The sequence below is a fragment of the Lucilia sericata genome, unplaced genomic scaffold (assembly GCF_015586225.1).
Source record: "Lucilia sericata isolate MDLA Ls3-8-SP2 unplaced genomic scaffold, ASM1558622v1 Contig000715F_arrow, whole genome shotgun sequence".
Classification (NCBI taxonomy): Eukaryota; Metazoa; Arthropoda; class Insecta; order Diptera; family Calliphoridae; genus Lucilia; species Lucilia sericata.
Window position 1 is genome coordinate 65546 of NW_023994717.1, and position 25837 is coordinate 91382.

General features: G+C 27.7%; 1 protein-coding gene across 2 annotated transcripts in view; it reads right to left on the bottom strand.

Annotated features, from left to right (window-relative positions):
* Positions 1-25837, bottom strand: part of LOC119607600 (octopamine receptor beta-1R) — a 196686-nt gene that overhangs the window by 50507 nt on the left and 120342 nt on the right. For both annotated transcript variants that reach the window (XM_037961584.1, XM_037961583.1), the window contains exon 3: positions 6088-6157. The gene's annotated coding sequence lies outside the window, so the exon portion shown is untranslated. The remainder of the gene's footprint in view (positions 1-6087; positions 6158-25837) is intronic.

The following is a 25837-nucleotide window of genomic DNA, read 5'->3' on the forward strand; positions in this document are numbered from 1 at the left end:
TGGATTTATTTTTTCTATAAAAGTAAAATTTTGAAGGGCAAAGAGAAAACCTCGGAGAATATGGTAAAATATGTTAGAAAAAAAGTATTAACTAAATAAGAAACCAATTTAATTTTCTTCAAAAAAGCTTGTTAAATGTAAGCAAATTATAAGGTACTTAAAGAAAAATATGCAATATAAGTACAAGGTATTAAATTATTGAAAATTGCTCTTATTTATAATATAATTTTTACATTTGAAAGAAGGTGGTTTATTTATTATTTATAGAAATAGTTCATGTTTTACAGGCTACTAATAATGGCTATTGATGTAGTTAAAGGGTTGAATTGAACCAAGTATTTTAAAAAATTTTCATACAAAAGCAATCGTTGGTAGTGGACATCAAAAAGAGAAAATAAGCTGTGATATGCAATACATATTAATAAAATGGATAAGAATCCGTCACCGTATCCGCCATTTAATATTTATCTATTTGAATCAGAAAACGCGTTTAAAAAAAATATTATATTTATTCCTATTTTAAAAATTTGTAATGAAACACATATGTATGAGATAACCCAAACATTTACAATACAAAACGTAAGAACGAACGAACAAGAACGAACTAAACTAAACTAACGAACTATAACGAACAACTAAAACTAAAAACTCGACTAACTAACTAACGAACGAACTAACTCGAAAACGAACTAACAAAAGAACGAACGAAACGAACGAACGAACGAACGAACGAACGAACGAACTACGAACGAACGAACGAACGAACGAACGAACGAAACGAAAACGAAAACGAACGAACGAACGAACGAACGAACGAACGAACGAACGAACGAAAGAGAACGAAACGAACGAACGAACGAAACGAACAAACGAAAACGAACGAACGAACGAACGAAACGAAGAACGAAAACAAAACGAACGAACGAAACGAAGAACAGAACTAACGAACGAACGAACGAAAACGAACGAACGAACGAAATAACTAACGAACGAACGAAACGAACGAACGAACTAACGAAAAACGAACAACGAACCGAACAACGAACGAAACGAAAGAAACGAACAAGAACTAACTAACTAAACTAACGAAACGAACAACTAACTAACGAACGAAACACTAAAAACGAAACGTAACTAACTAACAACTAACTAACAAACTAACTAACTAACTAACTAACTAACTAACTAACTAACTAACTAACTAACTAACTACTAACTAACTAACTAACTAACTAACTAACTAACTAACTAACTAACTAACTAACTAACTAACTAACTAACTAACTAACTTACTTACTAACTAACTGAACTCCATTGGACAATTGTTGCTAGGACAAATGGGTGAAAAGTTACACTCATTTGAATAAAACCCTATATGGCCAAAATGTCCAACTTTGACCCCCTCTAAGTCCAGCGGATCTTGACCGATACAGCTACTATCCAATAGAACTAACCTAGGTGCAAATTTCACCCAAATCGATTTTTTGAGTTGGGTCACTTGCAACTAAATTGCCCATATACATATTTATTTCGAAAATCTATCATGACCTTTTATTTATATCAAACGGTTTCAATTATTTTTACATAAAGAAACAGTAAAAACCGAATCTGTATTCTTGAATAAATTCAAGCAAATGGTTTTATGGAGCACTTTATACGTCATTTCTCTTTCTTTATTTTTTTTTTTTTAATCAAAGTCATTGATAGTAATATTGAAGTACTTACTGTCCTTACTGCTAGTGGGTGATGATGGTTTTAGATTAAAAACCAGGAATTTCTTGTATTAACCTGCAGATTTTTAAAAGTCAAGAGCCAAAAAGACAAAAAAAAAAATGAAATACATGAAAATTTCAAACTGACCTTGTTCAATTTTCAAAGAAAACAAATCCTAATAAAACATGCACACGCAATACAATAACTATTGTACTTCTTTCATTTCATTCTTCTATTTTCGGGTTCCATTCATTGTTACGAAATCACAATCATCTTTTATTCAGTAAGTCAGTCAGTCATTCAGTTATTGTAGTTCATTGCTCATTCAGCTACTCATTCATATTTCTTTATGCACACATATACGAGGGTTATCTGGAAGGTTCATTTAAAAGGACTAAATCCATTTTTTAAAAAGAATTAAGATATTTTATGAAAATTTTGATAGATTACTTATTAATCAATTATTGTATATGTCTATATATATTTTTTGATAAACTAAAATTTTACGTTATAATGTTAGAACAACTAAAGTTATGATTTCAAAGAACATAACAATATGTTCATTAGAATCAATGCAGTTTTTACTACCAATAAAAAATGTTTTCTACCTGTATGGGATAGCTTACCAATACAATAGCATTCTTCTGCCACTCTCTCTATATTGTGTTCTTTAGAAACATTCAATTCAAAACAGCCACAAAAAAATTGAAATACTCACAATCAAATTGTGAAAAATTGTTTATAACTACAAAAACAATTTGTTATTTTTGTTGTTGTCGTACATCTTGTATTTTAAAAGTGTGTATTATTTTTATTTGTTATACTCCCTTTCAGCCACTGTGCATCAATTTGCATTTTAAATTGCATAGAATATCGGTTATGAAATATTTTTACAAATTGTTTGTATTTCTCTTACAAAAAATTTTAAAATATATATAAAATATGCCACCATATATAACAAGTATATATTGGTTTACATAATGTAATTTAATGGTTAAAAAGTTTTTGGTTGATAGCCAAACTTAGTCTGGCACAAGAGCATCTACATATGTATGTATATTTACATTTGCATAAGTAATTTTCAGTTTATAATAGTTTTACATCAGTATTGGCCTCTTGCTACTGCATGCTTGTGCAGGTTGTTTCTGTTGTGGCTGCGTTATGAGTAAAAGATGACATTTTTGATGAAAAACAAAATTAATTTCACACCAAATGACCAATTATATATATTACCTCTTATAAAAATTGAATTCAATTTATTTTCGTTATATTCTATGTTTTTGCTTTCGTTAAGAACTCACAAAAGTTTTGGAATAATAAATTCTTTTTGTGTTTAAATTTTTCGTTGTCTGTTGCTATTATTTCAGCTCTTGACCTTTTTAAGTTGCTAAGTGTATAATTGAAAAGTATGTTTTTTTTTATTCAAATTTATATATTGATTTATAAAGTTAAATTGAAATTATATGGTAATATAAAAAACGTTTATAGCAAAAATGTATCAAAGCATATTGGGAGAACTAAAAAATATTAATTGCCTACTATACCTGTCGTAAAATGTTTGGAATGAAATGGGGACTTACCCATTTACCCGAAACAAAAAACGTCCAAAAAAAATTGTATGAAAAAAATTCAAATTTACCAGTATTCTTCATACACAGTTTTTACGTTAACCAAAGTTTCGTTTTATAAAATGAGGGGGTTAGTCCCAATATAGTTAAATGGATGTTGTACACAGCTATAGTACGTCCTATTCTTATATATGGATCTCTTGTATGGTGGACTTCAACTAAGAAGAAATTTGTTGTAGATCAGCTATGCAAAGTTCAGGCATCAGCATGCGTTGGGATAACAGGTGCTCTAAGAACTAGTCCTTCAGAAGCTCTGAACACTATTTTGAACATTCTACCTATAAATCTTCATATTATGTGCTTGCAGCGTAGCGAGGCTTAAACAGGGTGCTAGGCAGACATGCAAGTAGGATTGGGCTCGTAAGGACAGGGAAAAGGAAGAAACGGTCTTCCATCTTCTCTGCGAATGTCCTGCTCTATCCGCGAAAACAAATCGTTTTCTTGGCAGTTACTTTATATCTAACCTTGGTGAGATATCTGGAACTAAGCTTAATGATATCCTGAGATTTCTCACTGCTACAAGCTCGATCTAAAACTATACAATACTATATCTGATGAGTGGAATAAAATTGTGAAAAATTAGGTCAATATCTCTCACAGGCTAGCTAAACTTGTGATTTTAATTTGGAGAATTTCGGAGAATTTTTTTTTTTTTGTAAAATTTATGGAAATTTGCCTTAATTCTTTATTGCTATGAATTTTATATAAAATATTTTCAGAACATAAAATTTCAGATGATAGGAAATATATACATATATCTGAAATTATAGTAAATGAAGTAAATTTTAATGATATTAACCCACAAACTGTGAAGGTTAAAGTCAAATTATAAAATATTGGGAATCTTTATTAAAACCATAGTGAAATATTATTTAGTTTTCAACAGATTTAAATAAAACCTGAGAAAAATATATACTGAAAACCCATATTTATAATGACATCAAAGAAATCGATATTAACCCTTAAATGTATATATATTATTATATTTATATAAAATTTCGTAAGTAATACGAATTTGTATCATATTCGTATCGCCTTGCTTGTAGGGATATGAACTATGTACATAAGGGTTGCCCCGTTTGTATGGAGGAAAAATAAGGTTTCCAACTAAGATTAAAGTTTAATTGATTCTAATATACCATTTCTCAAATTTTTTGTCCTGGCGGTAATATTTGGGGATAAAAAGGACCTTTTTTGAGTTTTTTTATGATTTTTTTTTCATATTTCATCCAAAGGAAAGGTCCTCGAGACGCTTTAAATTCCATATCAGAAATTTTTGTGTAACAGCAAAAAGTAATCGAAATTTTCTAATTTTTCGGGAAATTTTCAGATAATCTAATATAATTTTAGCATTTAATATAATTCATTGAAATTAATACATAATAATCGTCAATAAAATCTACGGAAACGATTTTTTCCGTTTTTCAAATTTCAATCTAGATCGAAGTTTATTTGATTTTATAGACCCCTATGTACGCTATCAAAACATTGCAAAATAATGCAAACAACAACATACAAACCGTTATTAACAAAGACCTTTCATATGATACCAAATTTGAATGGTATCATATGTAAGGTTTGATGGTTGCCAGAAATATGAACAAAATTATAAAAACCTTAAAAAGGACCTTTTAATCCTTTGATCCAGCTCACCAAATATTGACGTCTGGATAAAAATTTTGAGAATGGTATCTTAATGAACTAAATTTTCATTTTCCAAAAAATATCAGATTGAGTTTTTATAAACTTTTATTTGGTTGGTCTGTGTTATTAAAGCATTGTGGTCACTGATACAAAAATCTTCCATGAAGGTACGAAATAAAACAAGTAAGAAAGTATAGTCGGGCGTGGCCGACCATATGATACCCTACACCAGTTATGAATATTAAATGTGATTTATTTTTCATAATAAAGCATTTATCTTCAATATTCCCTTGTTCCGATACATTTAAGCAATTTACGGATGAAAAACTAATTTTCTGAAAGAGGTTTTATATGGAGGCTAGGGCAAATATGGACCAAGCCCGATAAAATTTTATGAATATATTTATATTTACATAATATTTTATTGTGCTGAATTTCATCGCGATATTTGTGTTTATAAGTTAATTTGGGACATTCAAGTAATTTTCTGAAGGGGACTTTGTATGGGAGCTAGGGTCAAATGTGGCCCGATCTTTATGAAATTTGGCAGGGTCATCAAGACTTCTATAAAACTTAGTTGTGCCGTATTTTATCGGTATATCTGTATATTTAACATAATTATGAGCTCAGAAGCCCTTTTCGGGTGGTTCTGTTCTATGGGGGCTAGGTGAAATAATGGACCGATTTTAACCATTTTCAATAGGCTTAGGTCAAATAAAACGTGCGTGCCAAATTTCATTCAATTATCTTGAAAATTGCGACCTGTACCTTGCGCACAAGGTTTACATGGACAGCCAGCCAGCCAGACGGACGGACATAGCTTAATCGACTCAGAAAACGATTCTAAGCCGATTGGTATACTTTAAGGTATACCAATCGGCAAGGTCTAGGACGAATATTTTTGTATGTTACAAACATCAGCACAAATCCAATATACCCTCCCCACTAAAGTGGTGTAGGGTATAATTAATGTATATTTATGACTAAAACGACTCAAATCTTCATACAAGTCGAGCGAGAGCCGAAATACGTACATATATATAATAAATATTAATTATTTATAATAATTTTAATGTTTTTTTTAATAAAATTTCTTAAGTACCTGGTTTATGTATAAAATTCTTTCATCATTCAGTTATAAATGCCAAAATTATTCAATAAATATGGATAATCTGAAAAGACAAGAAAGTTTATACTTTATATAAACAAAATATTTGTTTTTAAGCTTTAAATTAATTTTATTTGCATTAAGTTATTAAAACATAGAAAAAAATCCTTCACTATAGAATCATCTATATTGTTCATTTCATTTCACATACTTTTGAAAATTAATCAAAACTTTATTTTTGGCTATAAATATATAATTTTTAATCACTTCTCCTCACACATCATTGGCAAACTAAAGCAGTCATCTTTATCTTTACAATACACACATATACAACCAATTTTCAAACAAAAGCACTTAAAACTAAAATCGAAAGAGAAAGTTTTTTTCTTAAGTGCAATATGACAAATGCAAGTCGAAAAATGAAATTCAATTTTCACATTGTACAAAAAAACAAAGAACACAAAATGTTAAATTGAAAAATAAAACATTTAGTTAAAACTCGTGCTGCTTAAAATATGTATAATAAATTAAAGTTTAGTAAAATGAAAATGAGAAATAATAAAAGAACTACAGAGTATTATAAAACGATATAAAAATAGTTAAAAACTAAACTAAAAATTAAAGCTGCTAAAAACGAAAAACAACAACAGTTATAAAAAAAACAACTACTTACAACTATTTAAGTGGATAAAAATAAAAAATGAAAGTAGAAACTACACAAATCTGTTACTCAACAACAGCCACAGGAAAGTGCAACAAAAGTAAGCAAGAACTAGTCAGCCAACCAGGAACAACTCTCTCCATCAGCAACATACAACCAAGCGAACAGCAGCAGCAATCAGCCAAGTACAAGAAAAATTGAGTAAGATAGTGAAAACAGTCAAGTCAGATTATAAGATACCCTACATCGATTTATACTACCGATTAATAGAATTGATGATAAAAATTTATGTCTAAATATGGACCGATCCAAACAACATTTTAAATATAAGGATAAACATTTTGTATGGATACGGGCAGATATCGCTATATCACAAAATTATTCTGAAAAAATTGTTATAATTTAAGTTATATACAGGAGCGTTATTTCTATAAGTTAAACAAAAAGCAGAATAAATGATTATTCCCCATTGTAGTGGTGTATAGAGTATAAAAACTTTCAGACACAGAAGGAGAGTGGGTAAGTATAACATCCTTATCAAGGACAATCTAAAAACAAAAGCATCAAGAAGTAAACATTTTTTTCCTTTTATTTCACAGCTTTTGTTGTTCTTTTTGTTGGCAACATGAAAAACAAGGATATGCAAGCATTTATATACTAGAAAAACACACACACACAAAAGGATGCAACAAAATTTCATTCCAAAACAAGAAGCAACTGTGTGCATAAAAACTGTCAACCCTAATGATACTGTTCTATGCCATCCATGTTTTTGTTTTGCTTTTGTTTGTTAGTGGTTGTGTTTTTTCTTTACCGTATTCATGTTTGTATCCCAGCAGTTTTAGAAAAGACTCTAAGTATCCATTTTGGATAGTGTTTTTTCCAATGCCTAATAAAGTATTTTATTGAATTGGAATTATTAGATCTAGAAGGGAGATAATAGTCACTTGGGTAGCCCTGATTAATCAAAAGTTTAAGCAACCTATTGCAGAGCTATGGTCTACATTATGCTCTAATATGTTGCAAAACTGGACATTTTTAAAAATCCAATTCAACTAGAATGATAGTCCATCTATGAATAGTTTTTAGTACTCCATAGTCTATAGTTAACACTACAAGTTACTGCTAGTTCGTTACGGTCACCCCGTTCTACTGGGTAATTGTGTCTTATTTATGAATGAAAATCTGTATAGTGATTTTGTCTGATGCCGGTGGTGCGGGAAACCATTTAGGGAAAATTATTATTAAAATTGTTTTAGGCAGCAAGGTCGAAATTATTTTTAAACTTAATTTTTTAAAACACTTCCAATGAATTTAGCAAAACAAAAAATGAAAACTATTTGTGATATACAAAGTGAAATTCCATAGAATATAAAAAATACATACATATGACAGTCTAGTGAAGTTCCATAGAATACAAAAAAAATATACAAATGACTATTAATAATGTAAGAAAATAATTTTTGCTAACGTATAAAACAATAAAAAGTTTTAACAGAAATTTCCAAGAATTTTAATGATTTTTGAGAAAAACCTTAAACTATTTGTTTTGTATCTTCTTGATTTGTTTTTTATAAATGAATTACACTGTAAATAGTTCTTGCTTAATATATACGAAAAATGTCGTACATTGTACGATTGTAAATATTATGAAAAATTATTTTTAGTCTTTATATACCCATCGTCAAAATATTTCTCCGCGATGGCCGTTGGTAAAATCAAATTTAAAAATTTTTAAAATTTTAGTTTTGTTTTGAAACAATAAATATATTCAATATGGGGTATTTCTCCCGGGACATGTTTCCTTGATGAAAGACCCTCATCTTGGTGTATTGCAATCCCGGGGTAAAGAGGTGCTACTAGTACCTCTAGGGTGCCGGGACTATAAACTGGTTATGTCATTTCTCTCCTCGGCTAGTCCTTGGAATGATTTGACATGGGGTCGAACCAGAGAACCACATAAACTGGTACTACGGGTGGCCAGTTGCCCGCAGGACTTGTCCTGGCTGATCAGTTGGTTGAGGTTCCTTCGGGATCCACGTAGTGGCTGTGTTTTAAATCCAAATTCGCGGGAAGAGTAAGTAGCGTTTAAAAGACTGATGCACGATGAAATCTATATTTCGGTATAAGTTCGATGCTGTTGCCGAATGACAATAGAGGAGTGACTGTGGGACTAAGTGTTGTGAATGAGTTGGTGTTAATTGTATATGATACAGGATGATTGTAGGGGTATACGGAACTCATTCGCCAATATACCTAGAGTGAGTCTGTCGTATGTTGCTCTCTTATGATTGTGTCGGATAAATAGTGATGGTTTAAAGGTGATGAATGAAAGGTGATACTATTGAATTTTCATTCCTTGTCCAGGTATGTTCAGAGTAAACTCTGTTCTTCGGTCTAGCGGCTACGTCTCTGCCGTCTCATCAGAGGCCATCCCATCTGCGTGGTTGTAAACGGAAGTGATGTTTTTGCATCTCGGAACTTAAGCAACGGGGCAGCAATGGTCAGCCATTAGATAGTTGACCATTGACCAAGTACTTGAGCAAATTGCACGTATACTGGACCGGAAATTCCATATACGTAAATTGCCACCTACGTGTAAGAAGCACAATGGGGCGGTTGTGAGTCGTCACAAAAGCTCACCCAGTGGTTGACATTAAATTCAATGTGGGGTATCATTTGAAAGGGGTTTAAAGCCGTGATGAATGATGTATTAATCATTTATAAAAGTCTTCTCATTATTGTCATGTACCAAAAATTTATGCACAATTTTGTAAATGATACCCCATTTTGTATATTTTGTTAAAAAAAAAAACTGTAAAATTTTAAAAAATTACAGTAATTTTATAAAATTTAACTTAATTACCCACCTCACGAACGACCACCGCACAGTGGTATAGGAAAAAAAAAAAGAGGGAAATAATTCGGTAACTTCTAAAGGGTTAACCCGATTTTAATGAAATTTGGTATGCACAAAGAGGAGGTGTTGTCGAGTTTAGGTTTTGAATTTGGACCTTATAGGCCAACTAGGGGCCCGGCGGGGGGTCCTCGAATTAGGACACCTCGGCTATGTTAAATTTTTAAAACGATCCTATTTCTTCATTTGAGTTCCGATTGAACTGTAAAATTTTATCAAAAAATATTCATAAATAAAATTTTTATTGCAATTTGAAAAATTTGTATCTTCGCAAAAACTGAATAAAAAACATTTTTTAATTTTTTTTTAAAGTATTCCGAAAATCGGGAATATTTGGACCCGCTATTATCAAAAAAACTAAAGTAAGGACGGTAAAAATTTTAAAATTTTAATTTTCAAATGCGAATATCTCCTAATCTATAAGAGATAATTTACTGCTACGACGACATTTTTTATAATGCTTGATGAGGAGATTCTATATACGAATTTTTTTTAAAATCGGAACTCAAATGAAGAAATAGGATCGTTTTAAAAATTTAACATAGCCGAGGTGTCCTAATTTGAGGACCCCCCTCATATTTTCTTGAAAACTAACCAGCTCACGAATGGACAACACTAAACCCAAAATATTTTGGGTAACATCATATGACATAACAACGAATATTTTAAGAAGGGTAACTCAAGCACCGTTTTTTGTGATTCGATCTAATGTACATGTATGGTGTATTCATATGGAATTTTGAATAAGTATATTTTATGGGGATTTGGGTCAATTATGGACCGTGTTACTCAAATTTCTAAAAAGAAATTATTTCAATACCAAACAAACTGCATCAATTGCAAATATTTGCAGAAACAAATGTCAATAGGATGCATACATGCAATTGCATATTTCTGGATTCCCAGCCTATTACAATATTCCGTTTCGGTTTCGGAGATGGGTTAAACCATAGACCGATATGGCTTGTTTATTAATGAATTTTTCACTTCTTACACCTTCTGTTTGGTCCCTAAAATGGGACTGAAATAGTATACTTTTTTGTCTGGGATGTATGAATAAATCCAAATAAGGATTTTGATCTTTTCCAACTACTAACATATAACCTATAGCATGTTATGTTATATTCTATAGAATATTATATGATGTTTATATTTTTATTTTGTATAATACAAATTAACCTCAATAACAAGTGATTAATAAACCAAAAAGAAAAATTTTATAAAAATAGATATAAAATTATAACACCAGCTGTGATAATAAAATATTTAATAAAATGAAATAGTAGTAGTAGTAGTAGTTTTTATCACTGTGACTAAATATAATGAAATGTTTATATAATGTTATAAATAAGTATACTCATACTTAGTATAGGTTCTTATAAATTATTAAACTAAAAAAGCATTTATATACATATGGAAGCATAAATATGAATTCATAGATACAAAAAAGGAAACAAAATATAATATTCATAAATTTCTTAGAAATTTTTTTTGGATAAGTGCCTAAAAAATGTTTATTTTACTGAAACACAAACAAATTTTTTTTATTGAAAAAATGTTAATAACAATTTTACTATATTTTCTTTGACATTTTCCCTCTGGAGTCTAACCAATAAAGTGATTGACCCGAAACATTCAAATATTTAAATTTAATTTCTAAACAATTTTAAACATCAATATATTAACACACATTTTTTGTCATAGTCAAACAAAAATGGTTATTTGATGTTTTACAGCAATACAATTTACGAAAAAAACTCATTAGCGTTAATGAATTAAACGGCTTCCAGCTAAAATTTACTTGTGCTACACTGGCGATAGTTTAATTTTAAAAACTTTTTTTTCAAAAGGACACTGTGACATTAAGACCAAAACTATGTAGACAGTGGTAAATAGATAATAACAATAACAACAACAACACAGTTACCGCATACTGCCAACCTAGTGCCCACAACGTAGTGGTTAGAGGAGTAGATAGTAGAAGATAGCAAGCAGCAAGTCGTTGCACAACAACAGCACAAGCCAAGTAGAAAATTTCAAGGGAAGTAAAGAATCAATGTATAAGCATTATTAAAAAAAAACAACTGTAGAATGAAAATGTAAGTAAACAAGGTGAAAGGGGTTTTGGGTTTAAGTTTATGTGCATGAATAAAAAGATAAATGAACATTTTGAAAAATGAGACATGATAACAAAGAAAAAAAAAAATTGAAAAATTTGTATGTAAAACGAAAATCAATAGAGAAAAATTGTTTTCTAGGTTAATTATGTTGAAACATGTTTTTTGTTTGTTTTAAATATGTATAACAATAACTAATTAGTGTAAATAACTTAAATTGAAATAATACTTGTTTAAGTATAATTATGTTTATTTTATTTGTGGTGGCGCGAAATAGGGAGGGATTCTTAGTAAGAAATCGTTTACATAGTTTAATTGATTACTAAGTATCTCTTGGGAATTATTCAAATAGTTTAATGGAATGTTATGTAATATGCATAATTTCAAACATTGATAGGTGTAAAAATAGCATTTTATAAAATTTATATTCTTTTTTAAAGAAAATGTTCGAAAATGTCTGTTTTTTAAAGAAAATTCTTTACTACAAAATTTTCAAAAACTTCTGCTCTCTAAAGAAAATTTTATAAAATATCTCTTTATAGAAAATTTAACCTTTTTATGTCTTCAAAAACTTTAATTCTTGCTAAAAAATTTTCGAAAATAACTCTTCAATATATTTCTCCTTTTACAGAAAACATTCGGAAATATATCTTTTTCATAAAAAATTTTTATTCTTTAAAAAATATTTAAGAAAAAATCTACTCTTTACAGAAAAATTTCTTCTTTTCGAAAAATTCTCTCTTTTATATTGAAAATTTTGGAAAAATTTATCTTCCCCATAGAAAATTTTCAAAAATTAAAATTTAAAGCATTTTTTTTAATTTTTAATCTTTATAGATAATTTTGAAAAATGATCTTTTTTATAGGAAAATTTCAAAAATTATTTACTTTTCTGACAATTTTTGAAAATTTCTCTCCTTTATAAAAAAATTTTGAAAATTTTCTCTTCTTAATAACAACTCTCTACTTTATAGCAAAATTTCGGAATTGTTTCTACTTTATAGAAAAATTTCGAAATTTTCTCTTCTTTATAGAAGAATTTCGAAATTTTCTCTTTTAAATAGAAGAATTTCGAAATTGTTTATTCTTAATAGAAAAATTTCGAAAAATTCTCTTCTTAATATAAACATTTCGAAATTTTCTCTTCTTTATAGAAAAATTTCGAATTTTTCTCTTATTTATGAGGAATTTCAAAATTTCCTCTTTATAGAAAAATTTTGTAATTTTTTATTCTTATAGAAAAATTTCGAAATTTTCTTTTCTTTTAGAAAAATGTGGAAATTTTCTTGTCTTAATAGATGAATTTCGAAATTTTCTCTTCTTTATAGAAGAATATCGAAATTTCCTTATCTTATAGAAAAATTTCAAAATTTTCTTTATAGGAAATTTTAGAAATTTTCTATTTTTAATAGAAAAAATTCGAAATTTTCTTTTCTTCGAAATTTTTTCTTGTTTATAGAGAAATATCAAAATTATCATTCTTTATAAAGAAATTTAGTTTATTATACCCTACACCACAATAGTGGGGAGGGCATTATGCGTTTATGCTGATGTTTGTAACACCCAAAAATATTGGTCCTACACCCACCCTAAAGTATACCAATCGGCTCTAAATCCCTTTCTGAGTCGATTAAGCTATGTCCGTCCGTTCGTCCTTCCGTCTGTCTGTCTGTCCATGTAAACATTGTGCACACGCTACAGCTGGCAATTTTCTAGATAATTTGATGAAATTTGGCACATACTCCATTTGGCACATCTTCCAAGGAATAGGGCTTTTGAGCTTATAATTATGTTAAATCTTGTAGAATATCTACTGCCGATTTTCGTAATAATAGGACCTCATTTGACAATATTCCTCTGTAGAAAATGACTTGAAGGTGGAAAGTATCACATTTAAACTCTGCATAAATAATTTTAATATCATCGTAAATCGCTCTACCAAAATTTATACGGATAGGACCATATTTACCTTTGCCCCCATATAACAGAAAATCACTGGCATTGGGTATCATATGGTCGGCCATGCCCGACTATACATTCTTACTTGTTTTTTTTTTTTCTTCTTTATACAAAAATTTTTTTCTTCTTAATAGAAAAATTTAAAAATCTCGTTTCTTCATAGAAAAATTCAAGATGTCTCTTCTACAGAGAAAAATTTCAAAATTTGCTCACAAACTTCTATTTTAAAGAAAAAAAATCTTTTTTAATTAAAAAATTTATCTTTCTTATAGAAATTTTAAAAAATTGCAAGTTCACTTTATTAAAATTATAAAAATTTTTCCAATTTCTTCAAACCAATTAAACTCTGTTAAAAACAATAAATTAACTATTAATATTAAATAATTCTCTGTAATTTTATTTTCTCACTTCATCTGAAAATATACAAAATTATGATTCCATTTCATCTTTCTTAAACGTTGACCATCTATTTAATCTTCTTAGAAATAACGCCTTGATATAGTAACTTTTTTTTCGTTTTATTTAATTTTTGGCTTCTAATAATCTTTCATTCTCATACATTTATTTATTTCTGTTTTATTTCTATATTTTCTTTTTTCTACACACATTTTCACTAAATATCAATAATCTCAAAATGTTTTATATCGTTTGCTTAATCACCTTTTCAGGGCAATAAAAAATATTGTTTATTTCATTTTTATTACACAATTAACATGAAATCACGTTTCTTCATATTTTTGCCAAAAGCCAGCCGCCATTGAGTCACACATTCACATTCATACACAACCAACCTCAACACCATCATACTTCCTTCCTCAATTTACCAACTGTTTTCGATTAGATTTTTCTTTATTTTCTTTCCGTAACAACAATAAAAACCTTGTCATAGTTAAGGGCATTTAGGTGATGTGGCATTAGTTGGATGTGGAGAAAGAAAAGGGGCAAAATAAATAGAAATATTATTGGTATTTTTATAGCATAAATATTAAATGGAAATAGAAAAAAAAATAGTAAACAATGAATAGAATAAAAGCAAAAGGACTAAAAACAATATAAGTAAAGTAGAAAATAGTTTTATACATGAAAATTCAATATCAAGGCAAATACTCAAACTACTCTACATACATACATATTTGATGGTTTGGTATGACGATATGAATGTATTTAGTCGTGTGTGTACAACATTTTTCTTCTTTTTGAAATATTTTCACATAAATGTAGACATAGAAATATGTACATGAACATGCCCAGTAGTTTTACAAGGAGTCATTGTATACTTACATATAACAGTTATTTTTAATCTCTTCTTGAATGAAATGCAAAAGAAAATCAATTGTTAGACGTGACATCCATAACGAACTGCAGGGTATTTTTAACGATTTATTGAAACTTATAAGTTTTTGTGTGATTATGTATATGTAAAGAGACAGATATTGCTGGTTAGTATTGAAAAGTTTTGAAGATTATTTACACCATTTCCGATTAAATTTCAAAAAGTTCAATAAAATTACTGATAAAAATTTTACTTTGTGATCAATAATGATTTAATTCTTTTATTGCTCCAGAACAAATATAGAAAAATAAATCTTTTATAAGCAACCTTTCACACTTCTCTCTCCGATTAAAGAAAATCTTACTTTTTATAAAAGATTTTCAAAATGTCCCATTTTATACAAAATTATTGAAAATTTTGTCGTCTTATAGGAAATTCTTCAGAATTTATTTTTTCAAAGAAAATTTTTCTTTTTAAGGAAATTTTTTAAAATTTTCAAAGAAAATTATCGAAAATTATATATAATGAGATGTCATTCAAATTATTATTATTCTTCAATTTGTCCAAAAGTTAATTAATATTTAAATGTAACCCATGAAAAATGTGAATAATCTAATAGTTTCCCAAATATACGAAATTTTGTATTTAATTCATATGGCAGGTGCCAATCCCCCATTTTTCTCCAAATGTTCACATTAATGTCAAAGATCTTCATGTAAAATTTGAAGATTCTAGCTCTAATAGTTTCTCAGATATACACATTTTTCCAAGCCAAGCACCCCTTGATTAAAGTCCGCCCTTTTTTCTCTAAAATGTTTGGATGAATATTAAAGTTATTATTTTTAAGATTCTAGCTCTAATAGTTTCCAAGATAAACGAATTTTTGTTTTTAATTCATATGGGAAGTGCCGCTCCCCCCATTGATAGTCCGCCAATTTATTACCCAAAATATGTTAAAGTTCTTCGTGCAAAATTTGAAGATTCTAGCTCTAATAGTTTCCACAATAAACGAATTTTTGTATTTGATTCATATAAGAGGTGCCACGCCCTCTGCTGATAGTCAGCCCACATTTTGTCCTAAATAATCGTATTGACACTAAAGTGGCTCCGACAAGATTTGAGGACTCTAACTGTTATATTTTCTTAGATATATTGATTTAATATTTTCTTAATATGTAAGGCGCCACGCCCATTATAGGCATTCCACCCATTTTGTCCAAAAATATTCATATGGATGTCAAAGTTGTCCGTAAACTCTAGCTGATACAGTTTATGAGATATGCTACTTTTAAGACTAACTTTGTATGTGGGCGTGGCACTTCGTCCACTTGAAATTCCAAAACAAAAGGTAGCCTATAGTTCCTTCCAGACATACAGAAAGATACTGTGAAAATTCGGTTCAGCCGTTTAGCTGTCTATAAAGTCCAAACAAACAAACATACAATCACACATTCATGTTTATATATGTTTGTATATAGATATATAGATGAAAAATTTTAAATATTCTCTGGTGTTCAATATCAAAATATTTATTATTTCCTTTCATTTAAACAAACTTGCTGCCACTATACATTTTTAATAAACGTTTATATAAGCTCTTTCAACAGCTAAAAGTAATTACCCTTTAAAACTTATTTACTTTTACTTTAAATATCATTAACAGCATACAAATAATTAACCCTGGTTATTGTAAACTTTTATTTTTATAGAAAAAAGAACTTCTCTTATTTAAATCAAACGGTGTATGAGTAAAAAAAAGTTTCTACAGCAACTTTCACCTTTAGTTTTCTTTTATTACATTTTATATTTAAACTTTAAGTTTAACGTAGTTTTTTTATTTTGTTTTTATTTTCCTGTCTTTTTCTACTTCATCCGGTAACGTTAACTTTATCCTGATTGTTAAGTTAGTTCATACAGACAGACTGCATAACTACAACTATAACAAACACAATTCAGGTTAACAGGTTCACTTTCTCTGGTTTTATATACCTAAGTATATACATATTAAAAATACATATATACTTGTTTATAAGGACACAAAATATATACGTTAGGGTGGCCTCAAAATGGAATTTCCCGCCTAAAATATATCATTTAATTTGTGAAATTTTTCTTAATCTATGTAAAACTTTAAAAAGTTTTAATGTTACAAGTTAATGTTATATTTTTGGAACTAGCATACTTATACTTTGCTGAAAGCGTCTCCCAAAGACTTTTCAGATCTATTTTCATTATTTAAAATATGAAAAAATTTGAAAAACCTTAAAAAAGAGAACGGCATCTAAGCATGAACTAAAGTATCATTTTCCGTGTTAACATCAGTACCTTATTTCTTTTCCCTAGAAACGGAACCATCCTAATATACATACATATACTAAATATTTAGGAGTTAAGCATTTTTCAATGTAAGGAAATTTCATTCAGAAGCAAACATACATACTCAGAATACATACCTTTCTATGAAAGTACATTAAAGACTGGAGGAATTATTCGGCAAATAAAAAAATGTTTAAATATGTTCCAATACTCAATAACTCATCAAGAATATTTAAATACATATTAATGCTAAATTAAATATTTCGTTCCAAGAATATTCGAGAATATTTATATTTGGAAATTTGTAAGAAAACAGTGTGGTTTCTGACAACTACAAGAACTAAATCAATTCAATAATGACTATCAATCATGAATATTTCATGAGCAAACGTTCGCGAATGACTGTACTGTACATTACCAAGTAGATTTAAATTCTTATATGTACGACTAGTTTGTATGTTTAAGTATTTAGTTGCTTTTTATTTTAATGTAAATTTCCCTTTTCAATATTTTCTTTATGAAAATACACGTACTTATGTTTGCAAATGTATTAGAAGTATGAATATGTTTGTATATATTTATAAATATATAGTAAATATGCTTCTTATGTTAAAAGGGGTGTATTAAAGCAGATACTTTGTTGTTTTTTTATTAAATAGAGACAACTTTAACTTAAAAACTGGGCACAATATGAAGATTTCATTATTATACCCTACACCAACATAGTGGGAAGTCGATTAAGACATGTCCTTCTGTCCGTCCGTCCGGCTGGCTGCTTGGTTGTCCATGTAAACCTTGTGCGCAATTTTCAAAATATTTAAATGACATTCGGATCATACATGTTTTTCGGTCCAGGGACGAAGACTATTGAAACGGTTATTCATTAAAACCGGAGATTTTGGTAATGACTTTGGGTAGGATTTGTTGCCAGATGTATAGAGCGTATGTCTAATAAGGAATTGGTTAATGGTTTTAAGGCTAGTCGATATTAGAAGATTTTTGAAGAAATATTGATTTGTACCTAATAGCACGGTACCTAATAGCACGATAAAACAATTTGTTAATGGGGCATTGGGTAATAGAATATACTAATAAACACAGAAAATAACTGTAAGGTCGGTTTTAAATCCGGAAAAGTCGGGTAAGCACATTTGTAACCAGTTATTTTTTGGTCATCGTCAAACAAAAATAACTAGTTATTCACCCAAAAAGGAAGTACTTACACTTTGCTTCAATATTACTTGCTGGGGTTATTTTAACATGGTGATGTCATTGGAGGCAAGTGCTTACTACAACCGCTTACAAATAATTAGAAAAAATAGTCAATGAATTTGAAAGGTTTTATAAACCTGCTTATATGTAATCGGGACGATATCTAGAAGTCATTGATAAGTATGTTAATAGGTATTTATTTTCGAATAAATTCTCTTCTAATTTTTGTTTTTAAAACAAATTTACGAAAAATTATATACTTTGAAAAAATGTATAAATTTTGCGCCAAACTCCTAGATATATGTTAAATCCTACCTTAAAATTTGTTATTCAAATTATTAATAATTTCATTATTTTATTTATTATTTAAATTTATTGCTACAAATAAAATACTGGATATATGCCAATTAATTTCGTGTTCTATTCTCTAACTGTATCACAGAAACGTGTTTAATACTCATAAATGTTCATGCAACTAAACAATTTGTTTCTGACGTTTAAATTAAAACCGTTTTTCAAAAGATTTCTGCAAGAATAAAACTAGCACACAGATACACAAAAATTGAAATTCTTTGGCGTTCATTTAACCATCTTTATATGTATATGCAGAAAAGTTCTTGTAAATTAAATTATATATGTACAATAAATTTAAATTAAAACTTATATAGCAACTAAACTAAAAAGGTACATTCATTTTCAAAATAAATAGCATTATCGATTTGAAAATATTTTTGGCCAAAAAAATACGAAATACATACAGGTCATTTTAACAAATATATTTACATAAACTTAAAATACCCTTATCAAAATACATACATATAGTGCATATATTTGCAAAAATTTAATATTATTAATTTAACCCTGAATAACAAACAGTTGTTGCTAAATAAATTTGTAACAGAGTAACAGAGTAACAGAGTTTTGTTTTTATCCTTTTTCAAATGTTGAAATAAAATAATAAAAATTCATTGTTTTCTCTTCATGTTTAAGGATCAATGGCAATAAAATAAATAATTTAGTAAAAAAAAAATATTATAAACAATACAAATTATTAGACAAAGAGCTGTTTAAAACGTTACAATATTTTTTTGAGTGATAAAAGAATAAAGGAAGAACAATTGATAAGAAATCATCTGATATAAAAGGACGCTATTGACAGTTTATTGTTAAAAAATATTTTTTGAACAAAAGTTCTACTAAAAGTTACCAAAAAAACAAGGACAACAAAAATATAAGCTAATGTGTACTTTTTTAAAAAATTTATATATTAAAGTTGCGATAAATTCTCTGCTCTTAAAAATTCCTTCAATTTTCTCTTCATAGAAAATTATTTTTTCTCTTTTCGAATAATTTTCTTTTTATAGAAAAAATTCAATAAAATTCTTTTATAGAAAATTTTTAATATATTTTCTCTGTTATAGGACATTTTCCAAAAATTTTTCTCGTTTGAATACAATTTTCTATAAATTTTCTCTTTTATAGACAATTTTCGATAAATTTTCTTTTTCTTTAACATTTTCGATAAATTTTCTCTTTTATAGAAAATTTTCGATAAATTTTCTCTTTTATAAAAAATGTTCTCTTTTATTAAATATTTTCTATAAATTTTGTCTTTTACAAAGTAAAATTCTTTTTTTTAGACAATTTTCGATAAATTTTCTCCTTTATAGACAATTTTTGATAAATATTCTCTTTCATATAACATTTTCGATAAATTTCTCTTTTATAAACAATTTTTGATAAATTTTCTCTTCCGATAAATTTTCTCTTTTTTAAAAAATTTTCAATAAAATTTCTCTTTTATAAAACATTTTCTGTAAATTTTCTCCTTTATTGTCGATAAATTTTCTTTTTAACAAACAATTTTCGATATATTTTCTCTTTCTGTAAAACTTTCGATAAATTTTCTCTCTTACAGACAATTTTCGATGAATTTTGTATTTTATAAAAAGTGTTCAATAAATTTTCTTATGAAGACAATTTTCGATAAATTTTCTCTTTTACAAAAAATAATTCTCTTTTATAGACAATTTTCGATAAATTGTATCTTTTATAGACTATTTTTGATAAATTTTGTCTTTTTTAAAAATTTTTCGATAAATTTTCTCTTTCTAAAACACATTTTATAAATTTTCTCTTTTATAGAAACTTTTAAAATTTGTAAAAAATAAATATTCTCTTTCATATAACACTTTCGATAAATTTTCTCTTTTATAGAAAATTTTGGATGAATTTTCTCTTTTGTAGACAATTTTCGATAAATTCTCTCTTTTAATGACTATTTTCGATAAATTTTCTCTTTTATAGACTATTTTCGATAAATATTCCCTTTCATATAACATTTTCGATAAATTTTCTCTTCTACAGAATATTTGTGATAAATTTTCTCTTTTGTAGACAATTTTCGATAAATTTTTTCTTTTATAAAAAATTTTCAATAAAATTTCTCTTTTTTAAAACATTTTCTATAAATTTTCTCTTTTATATAGAGAATTTTCGATAAATTTTCTTTTTAATAGACAATTTTTGATTAATTTTATTTTTAATACACAATTTTCGATAAATTTTCTCATTCATATAATATTTTTAAAAAAATTTCTCTTTTACAGAATATTTTCGATAAAGTTTCTTTATATAGAACTTTTATGGAACATTTTCGATAAATTTTCTCTTTTATAGAATTTTCGATACGTTTTCTTTTATTAAAACATTTGGATACATTTTTTTCTTTATAAGCAATTTTCAATAACTTTTCTCTTTATTGAAATTTCTATAAATTCTCTCTTTAAAGGTACCCCTTTGATAAATTCCCCATAGCAGAATTTTGATAAATTTTCAACAAATACTGTTAAAAATGTATTTATTTACAACTAAGCGGAATTTTATGATTAAAATAATTATTTTATATTTCTTTCAAAAAAATTCAAACTACACTTCTGAAAGTTTTTCTTTTTAATCAATAGAAAAAAACATATTTTTTTTTCTAAATTTTTCATGTCATCAAGTGTATGTTATATTGAGCAGCTGTATTAAGATTTTCCAATTGCAAGCATTTCATAACAACCAAAATTGGACACTTAGAAAAAACTTTTTTGTTCCTTATTTTCTAAAGTTTTAAAAAAGAGAAAGTGTATGATTTTTACACAAGTATTTAAAAGTTTGTTTTCCTTCAAAAAATAAGAAAATATGAAGCTGACAAACTGAAATGAAAGAAATAAAGGGAAATGGAAAAATAATGTAAAAAAAATTATATTTTATATCAATTTTTGTGCGATAAAATATAATAATAATCACACATATTGATGAGTTATCTAAAAAAAAATAACTTTCTAAGAAGAAAAAAACTTAAAATATGAATGTCTTTATGGACAATATCAAAATATTCTTTCTGGAGAATGGACAATAGAAAGCAATTTACAAAAAAGTATTGAAATGTTTTCAAACTAAAAAAAGAAAGGAAACTAAAATGATTGGATTAAATTGATACAGTAGATTACCAAAGAAGAAACAACATTTCATAATTCCCTTAACGCCCCTTGCTATGCATACACACATACATATACATATTTACTTATGTATGTTAGTATGAAACCAAATCGTTCAAAAACTACTTGACAGCATACAAACAAATTTTGCCAAATAAAAAAAAAAAAAACTTTGGAAAAAATCTGCTTTATCACAAAAGGATTTGAAGTTTATTTTTTTTTTTTTTTTCAAAGAGAAAAAATTCGACATAAAGTTCCTTTTTGTCTTTGTGTATATTAAATATTTGTGACAGCAAATGAAAGTAAGCAGTGTATGTATCTGCCAACATATTTTTTCAATTTAATTATACCCTACACCACTTTAGTGGGGAGGGTATATTGGATTTGTGCTGATGTTTGGAACATATAAAAATATTCGTCCTAGACCCACCTTAAAGTATACCAATCGGCTTAGAATCGTTTTCTGAGTCGATTAAGCTATGTCCGTCCGTCCGTCCGTCTGGCTGGCTGGCTGTCCATGTAAACCTTGTGCGCAAGCTACAGGTCGCAATTTTCAAGATAATTGGATGAAATTTGGCACGCACGTTTTATTTGACCCAAGGACGAAGCCTATTGAAAATGGTTAAAATCGGTCCATTATTTCACCTAGCCCCCATAGAACAGAACCCCCCGAAAAGGGCTTCTGAGCTCATAATTATGTTAAATATACAGATATATCGATAAAATACGGCACAACTAAGTTTTATAGAAGTCTTGATAACCCTGCCAAATTTCATAAAGATCGGGCCCCATTTGACCCTAGCTCCCATACAAAGTCCCCTTCAGAAAATTACTTGAATGTCCCAAATTAACTTATAAACACAAATATCGCGATGAAATTCAGCACAATAAAATATTATGTAAATATAAATATATTCACAAAATTTTATCGGGCTCGGTCCATATTTGCCCCTAGCCCCCATATAAAGCCTCTTGTATCGGAACAAGGGAATATTGAAGATAAATGCGATATTATGAAAAATAAATCACATTTAATATTCATAACTGGTGTAGGGTATCATATGGTCGGCCACGCCCGACTATACTTTCTTACTTGTTTTTCTTTTTTAACTTTGAAATCTACCCCTTTGTTTATGGTAAATCGTACAAGATATGGAATGTAAACTTTTCTTAATCAAACTAATTTAATAATTTTAAAAAATATATTTCTACTATTTAAATTCTACATCTTATCCTGTATTTTTTTTTAAATAACTTAGTACTGGTTCTGTAAATAAAAATCTTAGAAAAGGAACTATTTTAAATACTCCTATATATTTACAAAGTCATTGAAAACTAAAAACTCTGGATATATAGTTAGTTAAGTTAGTAAGTTAGTAAGTACAGTTGCGTTCAAAATAATAGGAGTGAAAATTTCAAAAATTTTATATATAAACTTTTTAGTGAAAGATTTAGATTTTTAATTAAATATTTTTATAATTTATTTATATAACTTGTTCTCTAATTTTTATAATCGTTATTTTAAATATTTAAGAAATTTATTTAAAAAAATATAATTTTTTTAAATTTATATACAAAATCTGTTGTTCAAAATAATAGGAGTATTCGATTTAAGTTCAAATATTTTTAAAATAAAAACAAAAACGAAGGGAATTTCATCTAAAATATTATTAATTAATGTGTGGCAGTACAGCATCAGTCATTTTTGTCAAGATTTTATTTAGAATTTGGGTATATGAGCCTCCGGATCATAATGTCTTTCCGACAACGGTTTTGAGGGGCTTGATGACAAATGTCGTGACCGATTATCCACAAATATGCAGTTATTTATTCAGAAAACCTTAAAAGACGTTATATGCAAAGTCTTTTAACGTTTTGCTTTAGAATCAGTATGTCGACAACCATGTAATGGCCTACTTCCTATGGAACGATCTTCCACCAATTTGGAATCAATAATGTTTTCATACCACAACACCGCCATTTTATCAAATTTGTTTATTGGGAATATGAGAACATATCTTGGGGTAATATGTTTACCTACAACATTTGGTCTACGATACCATTTTACAATTTTTACGACCATACCCTTTTTGTCAAGACCCATCGTGAATCATTCCTATTATACGACTTCTTTGAAAGTTGGTTAGAGCTTAATATTTTTCGATTAATGGACTTCCAATATATTTTCTGAATTCATTTAGATTAAAAAATGTAATTTGTTGTCGTATTCATGCATTAAAAATTCATCCATGTATGAAACCACCTCTAAATGCGTTACTTAGTAAACTTTATGGGTTTTACTATATGCTTTATGGTCTGAAATTAAATTTTTTCAAAAAGGATTTGTTTAAAAATTTATCTGAAATGACTGAATATTGATCACGATGTTTAATAACTACAATTTGGCTTAGTTTTAATAATTTGGGACGCCCCAATCCGATTAATTTTAAAAAAATGATAAGCGCTTATGGGAAGCGCTTATCATATTTGATTAAAATGTTTATTTTTTATGAGAGATTTTAAAACATTTGACTTCCTAAAGTATTCAAAAAATCTTTTAATGAAATTAACATGAGATTTTTCATATTTTTTTTCGCGATATTTTCAATATATTTGTACAGATTTCATTTTCGTCAATTCTGACATTTTCTTTCAGGATTTTAAATGAAATAATTGTGAACTGAGCTTAAAATTACTTAAAATCATCTAAATATAACAGTTTTATATTGTATTTTTAATATTTACTACGAATAATGGAAATTAATCTAACTTAGGTTATATAATATACGGTACTCCTATTTTTTTTGAGCAGCCGAAATCTGATATGGATTTCGAAAAAAGTGAATACCAAAAAAACTAATGAACCTATATAAAAAATTTCATTCGTTTTGTATTTTAAACACTTAACAAACAAATATCGTGAAAAAATATTGGATTTCTGTAAATGTTTTTCTTTTAAATTAAGCTGCACAATTATTTTTAAGTCTCACTGCTATTTTTTTGAACACAGCTGTAAGTAAGTTAGTAAGTTAGTAAGTAAGTTAGTAAGTTAGTAAGTTAGGAAGTTGGTAAGTTAGTAAGTTAGTAACTTAGTAACTTAGTAACATACTAAGTTAGTAACTTAGTAAGTTAGTAAATTAGTTAGTAATTTAAAAGCAATTTTGATAAATATTTCTATTGTCACGTACATACATTTGTATTTACAGACTTACGTATGTATACTTTAAATTAAAATAACAATGAAAAGAACAAATAGAAAAGAAAAGAGAATATACGACAAAAAATAAAAGCTAAAAAAAAACTAAAAATAACAGTAAAATATTGACAGACCATCAAGTGAGCAAGGTTATGGTTTAGTTATTTATAAAACTTACTGACTCGCTATACACTAGTAATGAATATTTAAATAGATATTTACACAGTAACAACTACAACTTTAGTTAATATCTACTATACATATGTATATACAGGCATAATTGCAAATACTGGTTAAAATAGTTACATTTATCCGTTAGTTGTTTCAGTAGTAGAACTATCTTAATATTCATTTTATTGACGTGTTTATAGTGTTTTTTTTTTTTTTTTTTTTTTTTGCTGTCATTCTTGTATTTTTTACAACCTGCGCCAGCTGATGACAGTTGTTTGTTGTTTATAGTATATCAGTTTTGTTTTTTTTTTCACTTAATATGCAAGTAGATGTACTATAAATGTTTTCGTATTTCGACATACACGTACATACATAAGTACATATTTATGTATGTATGGAGGTGTTTTTTTTTTTTTGTAATTTTACTAGTGTTCCCT